The sequence below is a fragment of the Silene latifolia genome, chromosome Y, assembly GCF_048544455.1.
Source record: "Silene latifolia isolate original U9 population chromosome Y, ASM4854445v1, whole genome shotgun sequence".
NCBI classification, from domain to species: domain Eukaryota; kingdom Viridiplantae; phylum Streptophyta; class Magnoliopsida; order Caryophyllales; family Caryophyllaceae; genus Silene; species Silene latifolia.
Genome location: NC_133538.1, coordinates 278,445,568 through 278,456,531, shown reverse-complemented (window position 1 = coordinate 278,456,531; position 10,964 = coordinate 278,445,568). Strand labels below are relative to the sequence as shown.

The 10,964-nt window shown below is 36.3% G+C and overlaps 1 non-coding gene across 1 annotated transcript; it reads left to right on the top strand.

The window, feature by feature from the left end:
- The first annotated feature begins 2,558 nt into the window (after positions 1-2,558).
- On the top strand, positions 2,559-2,665 carry LOC141635028 (small nucleolar RNA R71). Its single transcript, XR_012539737.1, has one exon. It is a non-coding gene; the product is annotated as a small nucleolar RNA R71 (small nucleolar RNA).
- Positions 2,666-10,964: the final 8,299 nt, after the last annotated feature.

Below are 10,964 nucleotides of genomic sequence, written 5' to 3'. Positions count from 1 at the left end.
GAATGGGTATTTGAAAGAACCCGGAATAGCCATCTAGGTAGCAAAAGTATTTGTGACATGCCAACCTTTCCAACATTTGGTCAATAAAAGGTAGTGGGTAGTGGTCTTTCTTAGTGGCTAGATTTAGCCTCCTATAGTCAATGCACATTCTCCAACCCGTCACAATTCTAGTTGGAATTAACTCATTTTTATCATTTTTGACTACGGTGGTTCCTCCTTTCTTAGGAACCACTTGGACCGGACTCACCCATTTAGAATCGGAAATCGCATAGATAATTCCCACATCTAACAATTTAAGCACTTCCTTTTTGACCACTTCTTGCATGTTAGGATTTAGTCGTCTTTGACCTTGGACACATGGTTTATGATCTTCCTCAAGATTGATTCGGTGCATGCAAAATTCGGGACTTATGCCTTTTAAATCGTCAAGTTTGTAACTAATGGCTTTCTTGTGAGACCTCAAGACATGAAGCAATTTAGCCAATTGACTCTCATCTAATTTGGCACTAACGATTACCGGACACATCCCCTCATTATCAAGAAAAGCATACCTCAAATTGGAAGGAAGGGGCTTAAGCCTGGGTTTTTGTACCTCAACATCTTGGGGTGTAGCAACCAAGCCTATAAAGTGTGAGCTCTCCTCCAATGATAGCTCCTCTCCATCCAATTCTCGCTCCAAAGCATCAATATCTTTATTTCCAATCTCATCATTACCTGCAAATGATTCTAAAAGCAAGAGTGCCTCCAAGGGATCTTTAGATAAAGATCGAGGTGTAGAGTCTTCTATAACAATGTCAACGACATCCAAAATGTCAATAGAATAACAAGACTCTTCTATCATAGGACTCTTCATGGCACTATTCAAATTATATGTGACCTTATCGTCACCCACTTCCAATGTAATTTTACCGTTCCTGACATCGATCAACGCACCCGCGGTGTGTAAAAATGGTCTTCCCAAAATGATTGGGATTTGGGCATCTTCGGCCATGTCAAGAACAATAAAATCAACCAGAATGAAAAACTTACCAACCTTAACGGGAACATCCTCCAAAACTCCCAAAGGGCGTTTTATAGAACGGTCCGCCATTTGCAATGTGACACTAGTGCATTTTAAGACTCCCATATTAAGCTTAGCACGAATAAAGTAAGGAATGACACTCACACTAGCACCTAAATCGCATAAGGCTTTATCAATTTGGTAGGTACCAATTGTGCATGGAATAGAAAAGCTACCGGGATCTTTTAACTTAGGAGGGGACTTGTTTTGCAAAAGAGCACTCACCTCGGCGGTGAGAGCTATTGTTTCAACCTCATCAAAAGTCCTCTTCTTAGTTAAAATGTCTTTCATGAACTTAGTGTAAGATGGAATTTGAGTGATTAATTCGGTAAAAGGAACGGTTACCTGTAAGTTCTTCACAACTTCCATGAACTTACCGAATTGGGAATTCTTTTGATGCTTTGCCAACCTATGAGGAAATGGCACTTTGACTTTTTCCGGAATCTTTGCTTCAATATCTTTCTTTGGAGGAGCATCCTCCACTTCCTTGTCTTTCTCAACAACAACAAGTGGGTCATCCACTTTCTTGGTAATTTCTTCAACTTCCTTATCATTTGGAGAGACCTCCAACTCAACAAGTACCTCCTCATCATCTTTGGGCATGGATGGCCCATCATATTTCGTACCACTTCTTAAGGAGATAGCATTAAGGGTAGCATGAGGTTGCTCACCTTGAGGGGGTAGTTGACCCGATTTCCTTGAAGAGCTAGATGAGGCCAATTGAGCCATTTGTTGCTCCAACATTTTGATTGCGGCATTTTGAGCTTGCTCATTCTTTTGAATTTGAGCCAACAATTCCTTTTGCATATGGATTATCAAGCCCTCAAGCTTACCTCTCTCTTGGTTATTTTGTTGGGCATTTTGTTGTGGAGGTTGAGTTTGTTGGAAATTGTTTTGTGGGGGCCTTTGTTGATTTTGATACCCCGGTGGAGGGATATATTTTTGTTGTTGAGGGACATAGGCATTTTGTTGTGGTGGGGGTTGTGGTTAAGGATTTAGCACATTGTTGCTTCTATAAGACATATTCGGGTGAAACCTTGAATTTGGGTTATATGTGTTTGAGAATGTACCCGGTGGATAAGCATTTTGTGCATTTTGTCTTAAAGCTAAAAAGGCATTTACCTCTTCAATGGGAGCTTGGCAATGAGCGGCATAGTGGCCCGCACCTCCGCAACCTTCACACACAACGATTTGGCTCGTTGAAGACATGGCATTAACTTGTTGAATTGAATCTCTAGCATCCCTTTCCGCCAATTGTTGTTGGAGCAAAGCAATTTGAGCTAGCAAAACAGAGCTGTTAGAGGATTCTTCTTTACCTTTAGATGGCACAACTCGAGAATTGACATATTGGGCATCATGGATCGCCATGGATTCGATCGTGGAATGAGCAAGATCGGTGTCAATTTGATCAAACCGCCCATTGTTGGCGGAATCAAGAATCCTTCGGGACTCGGCACAACATCCATTGTAGAATGTTATTGCTAGAAACCAATCATATAGCCCATGATGTGGGCATTATCTTTGAAGCTCCTTGTACCTCTCCCAAGCCTCATATAAGCTCTCAAGAGCTTGTTGACGGAATCCGGTGATTTGGCTCCTCAAAGTTTGAGTTTTCTCCGGTGGAAAAAACTTTTGATAGAAAGCAAGAGCCAAAGTCTCCCAATTGGTGATTCCCATGGCGGTGCGGTCAAGGCTATTGATCCAAAGCTTGGCCTTGTCCTTCAAAGAGAAAGGGAAAAGTATTTCCCTTATTTGGGCTTGGGTGACGCCCGTTTGACGGATCATGGAGCAATAGTCACAAAAGTTTTGGACATGCAAATTGGGATCCTCAAAAGGACTTCCTCCAAATTGCTTTCTCTCCACAAGGCTAATGAAAGCCGGTTTGATCTCGAAGTCCGGCGCGGTGATTTGAGTGGTTGTGATTCCGGCCGGAAGCATGGCCGCGGTGGGCTTTGAGTGATCGGAAAGTCTCACCATCTTTTTGGTAGTAGATGGTAATGGTGGTGGAGTTGATGAACAAGAAACCTCCTCCTCTTTAAGAACCTCTAGATCGTCTAAATAAGACTTTCTAGCACTTTCAACTTGTACGGGAGAAGTGGCTTCTTTCACCTCCCTCCAAAAACGTCGTCTTCTCCTAAATGTTTTCTCGGGATCAGAATCCGGTGAAAGCAATTTTTCACTACGAGAGGACCTGGGCATAAGACAACAATTTCTAGAGAAGTGATAAGTAACGGTCTCAAGGAACAAGTGTTCCCCAAGACAAAGAAAAACAAGATAAAAATCGACAATTCAAAAAGCAATAAAACCGTTTCCCCGGCAACGGCGCCAAAATTTGATAGGTTTTCGCACACCTGTGCAAAGATAATATTTATACCCTAGGCAACAAATTAATGTAGTACTTAGGGGTCGAACCCAAAGGAGACGGGAGTTATTAATTAATTGTTATGGATTGAATTTTACCTTGGTCGATTACGTTTGAATTGGTTTGGGTTGAAGTAATAAAACAATAATAAATGAAATGTCTAGGGAGGTCGGGTCACACATGCTAATTATGTAAATGCTCATGTCAAGTTAGGAAGTTGATTTTACGATAAATGTTTAGGCTTAAAGACACCCACCTTACGATATTAGTGTCAACCATAGACCGGGTCCTAGAGAAACTCTCGTCCATGACTAGGTCGTCCTACTACACATGCTTTGTCTAATTCAATTCTGTGCCTCTTGACTTTTAGAATGAATGAACAAACTTAATCAATGAATAAGGCCTTTAAACATAGATTAAACGTGACGATGCAAACATGTGATAGAAACAATTTATCAATTTAACTTAGCCTCATTTTAACATTTACAATTTACTTAGTCATGCATGGTTTCCCTTACTCCTTAGACAAATGCAACTACTCTAACATGGTGGAAATATAAATTAAACTAATGATAAATAAAATGGAAAACATAATGAAAATTTGAATAAGAAATTACCTTATTGGAAATGGAAATGGAAATAAAGAACAATACTTGTAATATAAATAACTTGTAAATGTAAATTGTTTTATAACTTGTAATGTAAATAGGAAATGTAAATAACATAAATTAAATCTAAACTAAGAGCTAACCTAAACTAACTACTAAATTTAGAGAGAATTTCTATGTAAAAGTGTGTAGAAAGATGGTGTGTAGTGTGTGAGATTAGCATCTCTTATATAGGAAATAAGGGAGTAAACTTTGTAGAGGAATCTCAAAATGTCATCCTAAACACACTCTTAATTTTCCTTCAATTCTTGAGTAATTGCCAAAAGGAATCCCATGCAAATTATTAATGCCTCTTTAATCACATGGTTAAATGTGATATTAGCATCCAAAGCTTTTCTTAGCATCCAATATTTTCCACCATAATTTGGACTTTGAATTTGGGCTTGACTTGCATATTGACTTTTCTTGCATTTTCATTTTGATCCAACACTTTCTTCATGCAAAATCCATGCACTTCCAACACTTAGTCCAATCTTGCTCTCATACTTAGCCTTGCTTCTAGTGTTAGCACATTTTATAGTACTTTAGCTCATTTAGCTCATTTTCCTACAAAACACACTTGAACACACAATTGCACTAGAAACACAATATTAGCTTAAAAACACTTTGATAAGTGTTAAATGATATATAAAATCAAACTAATATAAGGGGTTAAAACGTATAAAATATGCACTTATCAGAAAGCTTAAAAGAAAAAGTAGCCCAAACTAAAGCAGAAATCCTGCAACTAAGAGAATCTGAGTCAGCTCTAAAACAAAAATTAGAGAAAACCCAAGGAGCAGGCTCTAGATTCCAGCCAGGAACCCCATTTGCATCAATCATCAAAAACATCGATTTCTCCAGTTTTGGGAGCCCAAGTGGTTCTAAATTCATTAATGTTGATGGTGACGGTGAACCAAAGAATGACAATGAAAAACCTGATGAATCTACTGCAGCCATCATAATGGCAGTGGTTCAGGAGATCAAGAAACTCAATGAAAAATTTGACAAGATACCTGGAGTACCTTCCAACATGGAAGAAGCTGCCTGTTAGGTTCATATACCTATTATTAGACACCTCTAATATTGAACTAATTAAATTGTTAATTATATGTTCTTAAGAACTAGTGCATGCATAACAAAATGAAAGATTTATAAGAAAAATAATGTCCCTTACATTGTAATACGGTTCGAAATATAGGGCACAAGTAAGGTCACCTTCCTTCACTTGTTCTTGAGCTTAATATGATGGATGATTTTCCAAGATCCCAAGTATAGAAATCCTCCTTAGATTGCACCCAAGACTTACCCTTAAACTAGTATACTAATTAACTAGATTATTATACTAGTACCCTTAAAATGTATTCTAATATAGTTATTATTACTACACTAGTAACCTTGTTTTAATATTAGAATGGATGAACAATTTATTGTGAATCTCACAAAACTTGTTGGAGAAACTAGAGAGAAGGAGGAGAGTTTTTGCATGAGATAATTAGTGAATGAATGAACAAGTGAAGTGAGAACAAAAAGTTCTCCCCCCTATAGCATGCCACCGGTGGAGGCCAAAAGAAAGAGCCAAAAAAGGAATCTCCTTTTATGCTTTTTCACTTACCAAAATGTAGGTATTCTAAGCTACATAAGGCTAGGTGCCATTGTTTATATATTATCACATAATATAAAATAATCACAACCCATTTGCACATCCTCCATTTCGGTCCATACACCATAAATTGGACTACCATTTTATTTTGTCAATTTGTCATTTGTCACACAATATGTCACATGTAGTATTTTACATGTTATTAATTAATTTAATGCATATTTATCCCATAAATATCATTTTACAAATTAATTAAATTACATACAATAAATTGACTAGTGGTACTTGATCACATAAATAAAATGGGTCATAAAATTATAATTCACAACATCTTGTAATTATAATTAACCATTCATTCTTATCTCTATTATTTCTCAAACAATAAACAATTTTAGTAATAAAAAGATAAAGCATTTTTATTACTAAAATAAATCTTATTTAATCTCACTACAATAAGAAATAATATTCTCTCTCACAATTGAATTGTTCACTTTTAAGGAATTGATTACCTCGTACCGTCATACAATTAATCAATTTATCCATTAAGGGAATTGTCCTTTAGGTGTGACCTTAAGGGATCAACTGACCACCACCGTCACACGACAGTAATGTCAAACTCTAGTCAGCCAATCATTACCGATTAATGACGATCAGTCGATTATAAAATAAATCATCCCTCACGTATTCTTTATATGAGATTTAATAATGATATTTAAATTATGTGATCGCACTATTGTCGAGGACACATTTCCCAACAATCTCCCACTTATCCTAGACAAGTGTGCGTCACCAATTCTCTTGTCTTATTACAATCTCCCACTCAATGTAAGGTGACTTGCAGGTCGTACTTACATTTGATCATATCTTGAGTGGTTTTCTCGATCTGGAGATTAAGTGTCTGACCGGAATTATCTATCATAAATGCCTTCCGAGCATGGCCACGCATTTCCAGTTAACTACTCCTCGAGTGGCCTTGAGGTTTCAAATAACCCTGACAAGAGGTGGACAATTCCTATCACCCTATTCCCTTTGTTCAGCCACAGTTCATCATAACCCAAAATATACCCAGTTTGACCTCATTTACGAAATCGTAGAGTATAAATCAAAGCTAATCAGAAGTTGTGCCAACTTGGGCGAATAGTCTCTAGTCAAAAGAATTTACTCATAAGAATACTATAGTAGCTCTTGCCACGACCAGACTTTATGAATTACCTGAACTCTATAAGCGGTCACTGCCCGACAGATTGTCCCATACAGTCTGCCTATGTGATCGACTAGTCATCCCAAATGACTCTATGGCACTTGAACTTGCCATCAATCGTATCACACTCTAGTCACTTGGAGATGTCACCTCATATAAGTAACTAGGGGCGAATACCATGTCAATCCAGTTCACTTTAATGGCGTTCAATTTGTCTCCACAACCCATTCGGATACGACAAGGTAGCGGGTGAGTTTAATGAAACTCAAACGATAAATGCGATTATTACATATGAATAGTCAATACTCTATTACTACTTCATATTTTATAATCTTTAGTTTATAATTAACACTAGTTTAGATGCAATAAAAGCTTGGAAAGTAGATATACCCGATATCCATGTATTCCAACTAATTAATTGCTATTTCCTTCCATTCAATGTCATCTCTAATGACATGAATTTTATCCAAGTATATGTCTAGACATCTAACTAGACTTAGGCTCTTTACCTTGAAAGATGCTCCCACTGTTATCACATAACTTGTGATAAAGTCATTTGTAGAGGGATTCACTCTTAATCCCTACGTTGACCATTTTATCACAATTTACTTAGATTCCTTTTGTAGATATTGCAATGCACGAAACTAAAACACTTTTCTTAGTCTCTTACTCTTTAATCAACAAGACATCCTAGGATTTCAACAAATCCCTTATAGTTTGGAAACTAAAGTTTGTGCAACCCTTCAACACTTAATTTAGTTTATCATGCAAACATATGAATGAATCCTTAACTCTTCTCAAGAATCTCAAGGATGTTATTTAAGGCTCTCACAAGCCATATGATGGGAATTATCTTGTTATTGTCTTATAATGCCCTAGGCATATGTTTCATCACAGCACGTGCGTCTGTTGGCATACATAATCGTTCTAATGGCGGAAACATTAGCAATCGATTTCATGTAATCAACAACTTAATGGGTTCAGTGGACGACTATGATTCCATCATAGTAATTCCACTTTCATCATCATGAATAAGCCATTCAACCTTGTTGATATTAAACAGATACGAAAGATCTTATCCTCATAAGACTCTTAACTCTATGCCAATATACTTTCACATAGATTCGGTAATCTAAAGTATATTGCACCTTTTCCTAGTCTCCCAATCACTCTTGCCAGAAGAGAGCATTGGTACATTATTCTCAATAAGTAATATGTTATCAACATATAAGACATGGAGAAACAATTCTAGCTCCCACTTAACTTCATGTATATCATGATTCTTCAATCATGTGAATGAAACAATTCACTATAACCACATGAACGAAAAGTATAATCCTTTAATGCTTGCTTAAGATCATTCTAAGATCACTTAAGAAAGCTACGCGTAATATGTTAGGATTCTTAGATCTTCATCTAAGATTTTGTGTTTCAAACACTTCCTTCTCTAAATTCCCTTTTAGAAAAGCGAATTCTATTTGCCATTCTTCATTAAAATGAAATGCGGCAATTCCTAACACAATTTATCTTGATCAACATCTTCATGTAAATCTTATGCATTTGTGTACTTTAAAGCTCTATTTACCTTTAAAGAGACCCTCACTTTAAAGTAAATCTACTCATGAGCAACAATTTTCGGATTGTAATGCTTCGGCTCGTATGTAACAAGGTCATGATACTATTACTTTCACAAATTAATATTTTTAAACAATAAGACATGTGCGATAAACTCCCACTGAATTATGCTCTCATACTATCTTCATAGATTATAGTTCAATACCAACTCCCACTCTATAATTCTATTACTTTCACAAAGTAACATTTCAACTATAAGAGATGTTTGTGACGATTCAATCTACTCCCACTCTATCTCTCAGAAATACATCTATATTCATGAGAGATAGCTTTGTGAGTCACAAACATATATTTTAAACGGAGTATTAGGAGTTATCCAAGACTATGTATTAGCTTTCAAAAGGTCATCTCTATCATGGCAGCTTGATCATATAATATGGCAGTCTGATTCATGTCATATGGTTTAATAGACTCTCTATTCTTGGTATCTCGTGGTTGACCATCCGTTTAGAATTACTTGTCCGTATTGGATTGAAAATTCCCAAAATTGAGTTCAACAACTCAAATCAACTCATATTAGTTTGATCTTATGGGTAGTGACACTAGGTCATAATCCATTTTAAATAAATCAAATTTATTACTTAGATCTTTGCCATTACGATTGGGTCGTAATGGTTAGAACTTTATTCAATTGGTTCTCTACGTCATTTAGAAATTTCTCAAATCTCTCAAATGCTTCACCTTTTATTTGATTAAGTAAATATACCCTTATCTACTTAAATCATTGGTAAAAAGTGACGAAGTAGTCATAACCTCTCCTTGCGGTGATGCATATTTAGAACACATGCATCGGCATTTAATAGTCCCATCAAATCACTTGCTCGTGTTCCTTTACCACTAAAGGAAGTACAAATTATATTGCAAAGGAGACAAGATTCGCATATTCCATATGATTGAAAATCAAATGGAAAAACAAATGTACAAATCATTTGGATTACTAGTTATGAGTCTTTTGGTGCGTATTATGTAGATATCTTTGCTTGAGTTGAAAGTGTCTAAAACATTAATATCATTAAGATAAGTGACATGGCTCACATCCATGTCTATTTTCAAGAAAATACAACAATTGTCTTTGATGACAAAATATAGATCCTTTCATGTCTCACATAGAAATGGAAATAATGATTTAGACTAAGTGGATACATAATAACAATTATGTAAATTATAACTCAAAGCTATTAGCAAAAACAATTACATAAATTTCTTTTGAAGTGGTGGCTACCTGAGCTCCATTTCATTGTCGGTGATCCACATTACCCTTGTTTAGCTTTTCCACATTTCCAAGTCCCACTTGGAGTAATAAGTCCAACTTTAATATCTTCCAAATACTTGGGGCAATTTCGTTTCCAATGGCCCATGACATTACAATAATGACATTCCTCATAGGTTTTGGCATCCTTCTTGGTCTTTGTCTTGGTAGTCCCACTATCCATTTCCAATTTATAATCAGGTTTGGGTTTCTCGCCCATTTTTGCCTTCCCTTTAATAATACCAACACTCCTTTCATTTGCAAGGACACTCTTGCTAGAACTCCCACTGAATTTAATATTTTTCTTTGTTTCTTCAAACAAGGAATCCTTGGGTTTTGTAAGTTTTTCTTCACAAGATTTTCTTTCCAAGGTGGTGGGTAATAATATTGGAGTGGGAGGAGTGGATGTGGTAAAGAAGCAAAAATTTCCATCCTGACCAATGACAATGCGTAATTCTCTAATCGTTTCATTGTAATAATCGGAGCATTTTTCATCGTATGATTGGAGCCATGTTTCAACGGTGATTGGTGTAGGAGTATTAGATGAATTCATTGCGCATAATTAACTACAAAATAGGACATGAAGGAATTAATTATCATCTATCGTTTTAATAATACTCGTAAATTTAACTACAAGCATTGCATTTATATAGTGACCTCCACCCAACTACATAAATGATTCCGAGATCCAAATTCATATCAACTCGGGCACGGTGAGGCGATTCATCCCCTATTAATATAACTCGGTGGATTAACTCTTTAATCGATTCTACTTTTAGAACTCTCGGTCGATAAAAATTACTCTAATTTTCATCTTTAGCCCGGAACACATGCGACTACGGTCAACAATACTTCCGTTGAGCTCAATCCAAATTTCGATGTAATAACATTTTACTACCCCACTTCGCTAACGTAACAAGGTTTGTATTACGGTGAAGCCGGATTAACTCCCTTATAAAATTGGTACTTCATGGGTTTCTACTATTTGGTAAGGCTATATCTCAATTATTATATGTGAGAGGTCTTGTCAATTTATTATCTATCACATTTTAAGTGAACTAAAGCGGTGAACTACGATCATTATAATTGACACGGTCGATGACTCGATATGATATGCATGTGTTATTATGGCGATTTGGCAATGCATGTAACATATTAAAAGAAATGCAAAGCAATAAATAAAATTCCTAGTATGGCCTTCCTAAAA